We start from the raw sequence: 13,207 nt of genomic DNA, 5'->3' as shown, positions 1-13,207 counted from the left end.
GAGATAAAATTTAAATTATTACTGTCAAACTCTTGATTTACAGCTTTTCATCTTCTGTGCACGTGGAGTCATCATAAACCTTTTGTTCGGTAGCTCTAAAATATATTAAGATTTCAGAATTACAGTTGGGGGCCTTTGTCCTGGCTGTTGAAACAATATTGAAACTAACAACTAATTTGATAAAGGAATAGCTAAAAAATAAACAAATAAGGGAATGAAAAGGGGAACGCACTAAACAATTTATTTTTCCTACTTTGGTCTTCGTCAGGGCACAATATCATTTCTACCAAATGTTGAAAGGCTGGAGATTCTTACATGAATATATAAAAAGACCAAGAAACATAATCAAATGTCATTCTGTAGGGTTGCTAGGCTCAGGACGTATTCATCTTTCTCCCGGAAACTTTTTCTTGTACATGATGAAAATCCAATCATCTAAAATGAATTATTTTAGTAACAATGACTTTTACATCACATTTAAAATTTCAGCATGAGAAGCCCGGTTACATTGCTTTTCAAAATGTTGAAATGATAACTACTGTCCTTAAATTTTCATTTTAACAGAATGTGATCAGATTCAAAAACCAAAGGCCTCAAAATGATTTTTATTTCTTCATTTTTATCACAACTTTTAATATTATAATATATAATTAGAAAATATACATAACTGAAAGAAAGTCATAAGCTATTTTAATCTTTTTTTGGATTTTTTTTACATTTATTTTTCAAGCAACATTTATTTTTTAGAGTACACTAAGGGATGGTAAATAAATTAAAAAATTTTAAATCGTATGTCTTGAATTGGTATATTCAACATTCACTGATGAGAGTAGCAAGTAAGAGGAATTGGTATTTTTAAGCATTGCTGATGGAAGATGAATCCATGTAAGTTTTGAAGAACAATTTGCAACTTTTTTTACAATTTAACATGCACATATTGAACTAGCAATCCCACTTTCAGATATTTTTCCTAAAATTATGTATATTGCACATACACAAAAGAATATTCTTTGCATCATAGTTTGCAATCACAAAATATTGCAAAAATCTGAATGTGGAATTGAGTAAATAAGTTATGATACATTATTATGGAACTGAGTAAATAAATTATGGTACATTTTTACAATTAAACAATATGCAGTCCTTAAAAGAATAAAGTATACATGCATGACCTTGATGTGAGATAATCTCAAGATATATTATTAATTGATAAGCAAACTATATGAGCAGGTAGGGTTGAATACCACTAAAATTAAAGAAATACAATCATACCTGTAGAGGTATTATATATTAATAGATGGTAAAAATGGTAAAAAATATTTCTCTAGACAAAGAAATTGGTAGTGAGGTGGAAGAATTTTTTTATTTTATACACTATTGTACCTTTTAATTTTTTATCCATATAAAAAGTAAGTAAGTTATTCATTATATAGAGAGAATATTCAACTAAAAACAACCACTTATGCTTAAGTCCTTTGGGGAGCTATAATATCTAAATAGCAAAATTTATGGGTCTAGTCCTGTTCAGAACCACTTTCTAAGCTGAACTTCCCAAATAACTTCTACCAAAATCAATAAAAGATATACAACATACACAACACTGTTTTATATAATTATAATTTGCCAAGAGAGTAGAACTAAATGTTCAGACAGAAACAAACAAAAAAGTAAATGTGTGGAATGATGGATATGTTAATTAACTTAGTAGAGGGGAGTGATTTCACAATGCACACCTACTTCAAATCATTACATGATGTACTTTCAACATCTTACATTTTATTTGTCAATTATACCTTACTAAAGAAAAATAAGATTTAAAATATTTTAAGGAAAGTTATACAACATACAGATAGAAAAGCCTTCCTTCAGTCTTGGTAAGGAAACTAGCTATTGAGAAGACGTTAGGAAGCTAGCAATGTTAGTTATAAAATAGTGCAGTATTGTAACTATCTTACTAATAACTTTGATTATTCATATTGAAAGGCTACCGTATGCAACACATTCATTTTATATATAAAGCAAGCAAGAATGCAGCCAAGAGATGCAGTATGCTGACATGACCCAATTTACTCAAGGTCACTCAACCAATCTGTGTTAAAATCAGAAGTAAGCTACAGCTCATAATGGAACCCTCATTTCACTAGACTATAGTCTCATAGAATTGGGTGGCATTTATCATGATGACACATTATCCGTAGGCTGGACCAATGAGGTGTGACATCCATAATAAAAGAAAAGTAGTAAAAAAGAGAGAAATAAAGTCCATTTATTCATGTTAAAGAGGATTCCTCTTCTACAGGAAGTCCACGTTTACCAGTATGCTTGTTTCACCCTGTAGACCTATTGCAGTAAGTGGGAACAAGATGGAAGAGAAATATTTGGGGAAAGAAAGCGCTAGAGTAGCATATTAGACTCCATTCCTTCTTCTTCAGCACCGAGATGGAATATCTGGTTAACACGAACCAAATATATTTTATAAAGGCACTTTCTCAATGCAATGCAATAATAGATTATCTGCTCTCTTCTGTTGTCATAAATAAGATGCGTTTTCAGAGGCAGAAATGTATAAAACGTATTCAAATCTTATGTATTATCCTCTTCATATGGCTCACACCTTCACCTAGGACAGTACTTATCTGCAAAAATCAAATCCGAGTTTATTACAATGGATGCATATTTCACAGCTCATAGTATTGAAATAAGTTTGCACAGTAATTGCGTTTCCCAACAGTTGTTTGGGAGGAAGTAAAATACTATTACTTTTAACCTTTACCTGAAGGAAAATGACTTTATTATTACCTCCTCTGTTTATAATAGACTGGCTCTACAATCATTTACTTTGAAATTACCTAATCTGAAAAATTTTCTAAGTAAATGAAAAGCATTTTTCTTCATGAATACCTTTCTAGAATCTGTAGGTTTGGACAACATATAAACACATACACACACACACACACACACACACACACACAATACACACTTGCTCCCCAAAATGAAAAAGTTAAATAAATAATTAAAAAATATTTGAAGATAAAGACAATTTTTTTTCCAAATCTTCTTTCTGGCTGATTTCTTTTCAACATTTCGTAGCTCCGCTCTAGATATACTGCCTTTATCAAACCATCTTGTAATCAACCCACTAATCAAAAGCAAGGAATTGTTTTCTCCCTTGTGCTGATCCTATTTTTAATTCATTAATACAAAAGGAAATCACAACTATTTTTAGGTACTTTCTACTATTAGCTCTCAATGAGTTAAAATTCCTACATCTCTTCTATCTTTATTTTAATGGGTAACTAACTAACTAACTTATTGTTCTTGCGAATTTCCTTTTGGCAAACAAGCATATATTTGTATTGTTGTTTAGTATTTATTTCTTCTTAAAACAGTCAATTATTTTAACCTCTCAAGGACTTTTTTGTATCTGAATCTGCAGTCGATCATTTCGTTTCTTTACAATACCTGCCCCCTCAGAATTAAATAGGCAGACCATCAGTGTCCTCATCCAAGTCGATAATAAAATTTTGAATGTGCGTGAGCCGAATAAAATGCTGTAATGCCCCAAGCTGACGCTGACACATATCCATCTCTTATAGGCTATGACTTCACCCCTCTCCATTATTAGAAATGAAATATTTCTATACCTGGTCTAACAGTATTTCTTGGAGCTCTGTCAGATGCCTTATGGAAATGCAGACGCGCTGTGACTCCCTGTTTATGAAACCTAGGTGCTGAGACAGGTACAACAAATAGAATATTCACTTAGATTACAATAAACAGTGTAAAATTCATGACTATCACAATAAAGTTTTCACTAATTCTAAGCCACATTATGAAAAAAAAAAAAAGACGCCACATACTCTTTTTAGAGCCTCTTCACCATCATAATTTTCAGCATCACCTTCTTATGTCCATATTCCTCTGCCTCATTTCCTTTACACCAGAATTTTGGATCTTATGGATTAGCTAAATTTAAAAAAATAGAGATTGTAGGAGTCATAAGTTGCCAGCTTTTAAATTTTCTAAAAGGCTACAGTAAACCAATTCATTTATTATTTACTTCCACTCCATTAAAAATTTTTTAATTGAAATAATGGGAATGGCATAATTGTAGTACTTTAAAAAAAAAGTATCTAAATTTACTTTTATAAAAACTGACCATGTTTATGTATGCATTTTCACTGAGTGAGAAAGTATTTCTACACACCATCTTTTGGTAACCACTGATGTAGACCTTATTGTCAGTCAACTGAGAAAGATTGAATTTACTCAATACGTATATAGAAAAAAAAATGCTTCATCTCAGAAACTCTGGTAGGTGTTAGAGGAATGGAGTATTTTATAAGATACGCTTAGTTGAGGATAAACAACAGACAGGCAACAAGGAAGTTAATTGGAATATAGGCTGGTGGTAAGTGTTATGACAGGGTCAGTATAGGGTGCTGTGGGAACAGAGTGAGGGCCACCCTGCTGATCTTGAACAAGCCAGAGAAGGCTTCCCAGAGAAATGGAGGACTAAGTTACAAGCTATGTCAGGATGATAATGTTAATGATCATGATTATGATGATAACAGAGAGCAGAAAAAGAAGTTGTACAGATATGGGGAACAAATAGTAAGACCAGGCACTGAGGATAAAATTGGAATTTCATGGTAACTAAAATTAATTTAGAATAAAGCACAGAATCCAAGGATCAGATTGATGAGACATGAAAACAGAGAGATTCTCTATTGTGTATTCTCTCATATTTCTTCATTGAAGACAACAATGCCTACTTTCTAATTTCTGTTTGATGCTTCACAGCCATTATTTATTGAAATTAATTTCATCCCTACATTTTTATTACATTTAACAAGCACATGTAAAGTGCTTACATTTACCAGACTCCTAAGTCAAACAACCAGAGAGTAAGGTCAGGGTGGTGGTGGTGGGGACTAATTTAATCCTCAAAATATCTATGAGATATGCATATTATTATTCGCTTGTTATTTATGGGAATACCAAAGCACAAACACGCTCCATGACTTGCTCAAGTGATACAGCTGGTGAGTAGCAGAGCTTGGCTTCAAACCCTGTCTAACTCCAGAATCTTTGCTCTCGAACACTGCATTATGCAGTAGGAAATACATAATATCCCTGTTTTGCAACTGAGGAACTCAGTCGGAAAGCTGCTCCAAGACTACTAGGACCAGCACGATGCTGACCATGTTTCAGCTTCTGCATTTTACAGCTGCAGGAAGCAGCTCTGAACATTCTGAAGCCAGGCTGCCAGTCTTCATGTGTCAATACTACTGCCTGTTAACTTTGCTTTATTAATTGTGTCACTCCTGAGTGATTTCTTAGCCTTCCTGTGCATCAGTTTCTTCATCTATAACAATTCAGTAGTAACATAACTTGCTGTTTAGGGTTGTTGCTAGGAATAAAGGAATTCTTCTAAAATATTTTCAAAAAGCGTGATTGAAAATACTCAATAAGAATTATGTCTTATTATGCTGCTTCTTAATCACAGGTTCTGAAATCATTCATCATGATCGAATAGAATTTCCCAGAGGTGTGTCCGAAAGGAGAAGACTTTCTATTTGTTTTATAAAACCACACCTGACCAGATTAAACGAGCAAACTGATCTGGTGGCTTCCTAGAGACTAATTGGAATATGAATCATTTTAATAGTAAATTAATCATTTCTTTAAGGTACGTTTTGTTCTTGTTATTACAAGGTTAGATTTAGCATGTTCAGACGTTAGTTTTAGCTAATGGGAAAATTAAAGAGATTCCCTGTCTCGGTTGCTGAGCCTTTTAGAGAAGTAGCTTTCTCTTCAAGAAGACAGTATCCTCAGTTAAAACAACATAATCTGTCAGATGAATGAACCATGGTTGATTTCAGCAATAAGACGTCTACAACTGATTTGTTGTCAGTTTTTCTTTTCTCTTTAAGACTGCTTAAAGAATTAAATATAATAGAAAAGCAAGATGAAATTTAATGGGAAAAATAAAATGAATTACTTTCAGTGAAAATGAAATATTAAACTTGGCTGAATTTGCATCCCCATTATGACAGGCATGATTCATAAGCCAACCCATAACCTCATCAACTTGTCCTTCATGCATTTTGTAATTCATTCAAAAAATGTTTTGAGGGTCTGCTGCTTGTGAGGCAATTTTTTTTTAAATCTGCTGAACAGAGAGAATACAACATTGTTACTCAAATATTTAAAGATCTATGGATTTATTGACTCTGTATGTTTTTTCTGAAGTTTAATTCAGAAAGGAGGTGGAACCTAGAATTCCCTTTTAAATTTGGGAGAAGCTAGAGGAAATATTTAACAAGGTCGCTAGATGACCCTACAAAGAGATGTACTTTATTATATTAAGTATCACTTAAAATTCTCAGACTGTCAGGCCAAGTATAGTTCAAACCCAATTAAATTTTATAAAATATCATCATTATTGACTTACCGAGTACCTGACAGTGCGTCTGAATGTCATACATAATGTATGAAAGATGTATCCTCAGTCTGTTTTGTGAAGAAATAAAAATAAACAAGTAGTATTTTTAAAACCTCATTTTGAAGTAAGCCAGAAAGAAAAAGAAAACTGTCATATGATATCATATATGGAATCTGAAAAAAAAAAAAAAGAAAAGAAAAAGAAAAAAGGACACTAATGAACTCATCTACAAAAACAGAAACAGGCTTGCAGACATAGTAAACAATCTTATGGTTACCAGGGAAAGGGAGTGGGAAGGGATAAATTTGGGAGTTTGAGATTTACAAAAGTTAGCCACTATATATAAAAATTGATTTCAAAAAAAGTTTCTTCTATATAGCACAGGGAACTATGTTCAGTATCTTGTAATAATCTTTAATGAAAAATATGAAAATGAAAATGGATGTGTATGCATGACTGGGACATTGTGCTGTACAGCAGAAATTGACACATTGTAACTGACTATACTTCAATTAAAAAATAATAAAATAAAAATAAAAAACAAAAAACTACATTTTTAATAATCAGAGAAAAATATGAAGCCTTTCTCAATAGTCTAGTCTCCCTAAATTTAAAAGCTTAGAAATGGAACCCAGTCTAACTTGAATCCATTCATCCATATATCACTCATACAGTAAATCTCTATAGCATATATACTGTGTGTTAGGTACACGTTAAACGTCAGTAATACACAGACTCATAAGAAATGGTCCCTGCCCTGAAGGAACAGTTATATTTCTGTTATTTTATAATTCCAAAATTCAAGTTAACGTTTTATCTAATGTTTAACATTGATATTTATTTAATCTGTAATAATCAAAATATTCACTGGTTGCTGTCAGTTAGTTTCTCATTAGTTGGTCCTCCCCTAAAAGGAAAGAAGAGTATATGAAGACACAGCCACTGACATTTGGTTCCTGGAGATTATGACCTCTTGAAATTAACAAGTAGACATTTAAAAATTTGGTGTCAGTATTTTGGCCTTTCTTGGATCCAGAATCAAGAATTATTATCCATTATTGATATAAATTCTTTGTGAAAGATGAAATAGATTGAGTATCTCCACCTTTGAATGGGTGCCTGTTTTATCCTAAAGAAGGAAACTTCATTCTCAATTAGAACCCATCAGATAAGCCCTTTCCAAGATGACACATAGCTTAAATGCATGCATTAACATTATACAGCTCTCAGTAGTTTCTCAGATAAAGTCCTTGCTCCTAAATTATGTCATCCTTTTTGATTTCTGCATTGTGGTCAACATTGTAATATTGTAATTGTAAATAAAGAAGGGAAAAGCAATGAGCATAAAATTTGGATAAAATACCTATTTATTCATCATATATAATGTAAATGATTGTCACCTTATTTTTGGTGGCTGTCCTTTTGTACATATCTGCCAGGAATAGCCATTTAAGGATATTTCATAGGATTGTAATAAGCCCTTCCTTTTTATTTCCTTAAAGCAATTTATTTAGAAAATACTTTAAGATGACTTTCTTCTTTAAAAGAAAAAAAAAACACAAAAGCATGTGAATTAATTAGGGGGATAAAAATACTTATCTACAAAGATGAGAAATCTAGATATGTCATTTCATTAACTGCAAATAATATCCCTGATACTTGTCGGGAAAAGAAATAGTTTATCAGCTTGAGACTGTTTGCCTCTCTTACTGAGGCAACAAGTGGTGACATGTGTTAGCTCTAAAAAGTAGGACAGGAAATCCTGCAGCTTTATTATGAGCCCCATATCCACTTTAACAGGATGATCTTCAATGGTATAAACTGAATGTGTATACTTTCTGAATACAGATTTTTTAAAATTTTATTTTGCAAAGGAATTTTTTGTGCATGAATGGCTATGGAATGACTTAGTTGAGCAAATGTTCATGATTATCTTAAGATGACATTCAATCAGCTCTCTTTCAATTAAAAGCAGTTGTGTTTCTGTACCCAGAGAAATAACTGAGCAGTTTTCCTCATCATTGGAGCTAGAACTGGTTTTTCCCTAATATTACAGAAGAAATGTTTGTCTTGCTCTGAACCATTCAGCTGACTGCAAACAGGAAGAGTGTCTGGCTTTCGCCAGTTACTCGCCTAGACATTAGGAGTATAGACTAACAATGTCCCACCTTCATCAGTTACTTCCATTAGGAGGAGCTCTAGCATTTGGCCCAGCTGGGTTTAACTTGGCGAGCCCCAGAAACTAGTCATTTTCACAGTGCTACAAACACACTGAACTTTGAAAACCAGCATATGTGCATTTTCTGCCCTTTTCCTCTCCATGTAATGCAAAATGTCTTTTTTTTTTTAAAGTATGCATCTCAGAATCTACACACTGTTTCAGTTCTGTTGATACATGCAAAGACGGCCTCTTCCAACATATTCGCTCAACAAAGAAGCAAGTCTGTTTTTCTGGAGCACTTAAGAGATGGGGCTGGAGGAATCACAGTTAGGCAAAAGAAATGGTAGAAACTTGAGAAGCCAGTTAAGCACAGAATAACTTACTCAAATTCTTACTCAAATGTAATTGAATAATTTATTTCTGATTCTCTTATTATACAATTATAATGACTATATTTTCAGCTCTTACCAGGTACGGGGCTGTTCTAAGAATTTGCTATATAACTTATCTAATTTATTTCTAAATAATTGTGATGTAACTAAATTGGAAAATTGTGTAACCTATTCAAGTTACACAGTAAAGGGAGAAATATGACTTTGTTAAATGGCAATAATTATTATTCAAAAATGTTACAAAGATTTTTTTTCCCCAGATCTCTCCCACTGTGTCATTTTTCCTCACTCTAATAATCAAATGAGGAAACATGAAGAGAAACTGGAAGAAAATAACTTGTTACTATTCCTTTCATTGTGATACTAAGAGTTGTCTGATTCTGTTTTTTCCAGTGATTATTGTCTCATTCTTTGATAGCTCAGATTGGCCATGAGTAGATGTTTAAAGTTCCTTAAGCTAAGCTTCAAAATTCCTAAAAGCAAGTTTTCGGATTCACAGATTAACGTCAGGTAATTAAGTTAAAATCTGTTTTTCAATAACCATGCAAGCAGATCCATAAGAAGAGATTCCAAACAAAAACAAAATCGAAAAACCCCATAAGCTTATGCATGCTGTGTAATTAAGGCACCCAGGGTACTTCTGCTTTCGACTTACACGTGAGTAGGAAGATAAACGCCCAGGCCTGACACAGCTTGCCCAGGAACCCACCGTGTTGAGTGGAGGCCCGGTGATGCTGGGAAGCAGGCGAAAGCCGTCGCTAGAAGAGGAAGCATCACCTGATTGAAGAAATAATAACATATTCAAGAGCCTGGGAGATCAGAACCCTGGCTACAGAGAAATCAACAGAAAGGGACTTAATTGGTCCGAACAAGAAATGACGGTTTTGGACCAGACGTATCTTAGAAGCCTAGGGGTAAAGAGAATGAACCAAACAAGTAGTGGAAATTACAGTCCCGATGGAACAGAACTGAAGTACAAGCCTTAGCAAAGAGTTCAGCTCCTGTGCGTGCGTGAAGGGGGGTTACTGGCCCCTTCAACACAGAACTCACGCACTTCTACTAATCTCATCATGCGCATGCCTGCTCTTATATTTTTAAAAAGGAAAGAGAAGCTAATGGCTCCTCTTAGGTAGTATAAATGGTTTTATATTTGTCTTTGGTCTGTGCCAGGCATTTGGCTCTAATTAAGTGTACGTTGTTAAGTTTCCTGATCCCACCAAAGAGGTTGGGAGGTGGTTCATTTTTGCATCAGCTCTGTCCCTCACTGGTTGAGGGTAATTCTAGGGCATTAACTTTTTAGCAATTCCAGCTTGTTCGTGTCCAGACTCTGCACATTCCTATAGTCAGTGAACATTCTCAGACAAAAAAAATCTCAGGCTTATTGAGGAGACAAGTGCATTAGTGAGAATAAAGCGGTAAGAACAAAGCTGGTCCTTTATAGACCTTCCCACAGCCTTCATTTGCAATTCTTGTTTTCCAGCTATTTGCTGTCAAGTGAATAACAAAATACTGTCTACCTCTGTCTGTTTTGCTCATGCCCCATATACATGTGTGTACATACACGTGCAAAATTGCTCACTTGTTTCCAAAAATGACTAATGTCACTTCTCCGTCCTTCATGAATAATCTGAGTTTGCCCATCAAACCAGTGGACATAGCAGATACCATAACAAAAAAACCTGAACATCATCCTTGAAATCTGTTAAGCCTCTTCATTCATATCTAAACATCCGTAATGTCCTGTTGATTCTTCCTCAACCATCTCACGAGACCATGAGGCTCTTTCGTTCCCACTGGTATTGTCCTTTCTAGCCTGGATCTCACCTTAACACAGCACTCGGGCTCTACCTCATCACGCTGATCTTGCCGTCACCCACAAAGGCTCCGATGGTACTGTTCTTTCTTAACTCCAAGCCAACCAGATCTCACCCTCCTCTTTATGACATGGCAGTAAGTTCCTGCTGCTGGTAAGGCTTTTGGCTCTGGACCATCATGCATGCTCTGCCCTCAGCCTGAAACACATTTTCCTAGTCGTCTGCATATGGAAATCCTGATTGATCTTTCAGTATCAGTCCAGTGATCACTTCGTCTCCTCCGCTACTGCCAGCGTTTGTCAGGTGACCCTCCATGTGCTGCTGTGGTGCCCTGTATGTCCCCATCGTAGTTCTTATCACACTGCCTTTTTATCTCTCTGTCTTTCCCCACCAGACTGTGAGCCCCTTGAGGACAGGGGCCAAGTCTTTTTTTATCTATTATTTTGCGCTTCATGCTCAGTAGGAACATCACACTTTGTTTGACATTCTGAATGAGTAAATGAATGTAAGTTTCAAGATTGAGTGATTATTGAATATCAAATGCTGAAAAGCCTAAGTTTCAAGTGTCCAGGGGATGTTTGGTCAAGAGTGTACAGTAAATTTAAGTGTAAATGGAACAGTTGCTGAACTAGAAAAATGATGTAATAAAAGATTTACTCCATATCATTGGAAATTTACTTGGAGCTAAAAACCACAGTAGATAAGTTGGTATTAATTGAACTACTTTCTGGTACACTGGATTTTAATTAGATTTTTTTTCTTGTCTGATAGTAGCTTAATTTGTACTATTTTATCATCTTTTTTTTTTTCCACCAAAATTACATGCTGCCTAGTAACCATTACACAGTCCTCCCAACTTAAAGTGTGCTTTGTGGTATTAACTTCAGATTTAACAAGGCTGCGTTACTGAACATCTTTAATTAAATATTAGTCACGTTAGAGGTTGAATGGACATGTATTAGAAAATCAAACATCTGGGAGAAAAATGTAGGTCTTTTGAATTTATTAAAAAGAAATACACACAAAAGGATAACTGTGTTCAAACCTCAACACCTCTACTCCAACCAAAATTTTGGAAAGAGCATTCTTCCGTTGCTTTTGCTAGAAACCTTCTTGCTAGAAAACATGATAGGATTTCTTAGTTACAAGGATTACATGAATCATAGTAGTGTGCCCTCTACCCTCAGATGTTTTCAATTTACGTTTTAAATGTTTCAGTATTTCCCCTCAACTACATGTACCCTAATGCTTCTTTTTTTAACTATTTGAGATGAATATAGATTCACAGAAAGTTGAAAAATAGCACAGAGAGGTGCAATATGCCTTTCACCCAGTTTCCCCTAATGGCTACATTAAATAGTACAATATTAAAGCCAGGAACTTCATGTGTGTATATAGTTCTGTATCATTTTATCACATGTGTAATTTGTGTAACCACTGCCGAAATTAAGACACAGAACTCTTTGAGCACCACAAAGCTCTCCCTAGTAGCACCATTTTATGGTCACACCCCAGCTCCTCCACTATCTCCAAATTACAGTAACCACCAATCTATTTTCCTCTATATAATTTTAGAATATGGAGAACATTGTATAAATGAAATCCTAGAGTATTTGACTTTTTGAGATTATCTTTTTTCACTCAGCAAGAGTGAAGTCATGTGTTCCTTGTTCTTGCTGAATAGTATTCCAAATAATGGATATAATACAATTTGTTTCACCTACTGAAGGCATTTTGGTCATTTCCATGTTTTTACTATTCCATAAGGCTGCTATGACAGTCTTGTACAGGTTTGTAAGTAGATAAACATTTTAATTTTTCTGGGATAAATGCCCAAGGGTTCTATTGTGTTGGAGGAAGTCATCCAGACGATGTGACTGCCAGTTGAGCCATGAGCTGGACCCGAGCCTTTGGAGACCCCTGACCACCCCTCCTGTCCTTGGAATGTATGCTCTGGCCACCATTCCCACACTAGGACACAGTCTTGAGAGAGTAAGTTACTGTTGAGAACATCAGAACAGTGTATGTGACTGAACTCCATTAAGGCCTCAGTATGAAGTTTTACTATTCTGGCGGAAAGGTGTGGAGAGTTACTCCACTTGTGATCATCTCATATGCTTATTCAAACAGCCACTTACCAACGTGGAGTCGTCTGCCTCTTTTCTTTGGTCTTTCCTTGTCCTCTGTGGACAGGGGCCAGTTTTAGACAGGGGCAGAAAATTCCCAAGGTTGCAAACCGACTATTGGTGAGCCAGCCAGGAGGCTGGAGAAATGAGCGCTGAGAAAGAGGTGTCCTTGTGGGAAATCTTGAGTTGGCCGTCCTCTCTCTGTGAGGAGGCATGACCATTACATGAGATGCTTGTGGACCTGCCTTTCTGAAAACTCCTGCTGA

The sequence above is a fragment of the Vicugna pacos genome, chromosome 22, assembly GCF_048564905.1.
Source record: "Vicugna pacos chromosome 22, VicPac4, whole genome shotgun sequence".
Classification (NCBI taxonomy): Eukaryota; Metazoa; Chordata; class Mammalia; order Artiodactyla; family Camelidae; genus Vicugna; species Vicugna pacos.
This window is presented reverse-complemented; position numbering follows the sequence as displayed.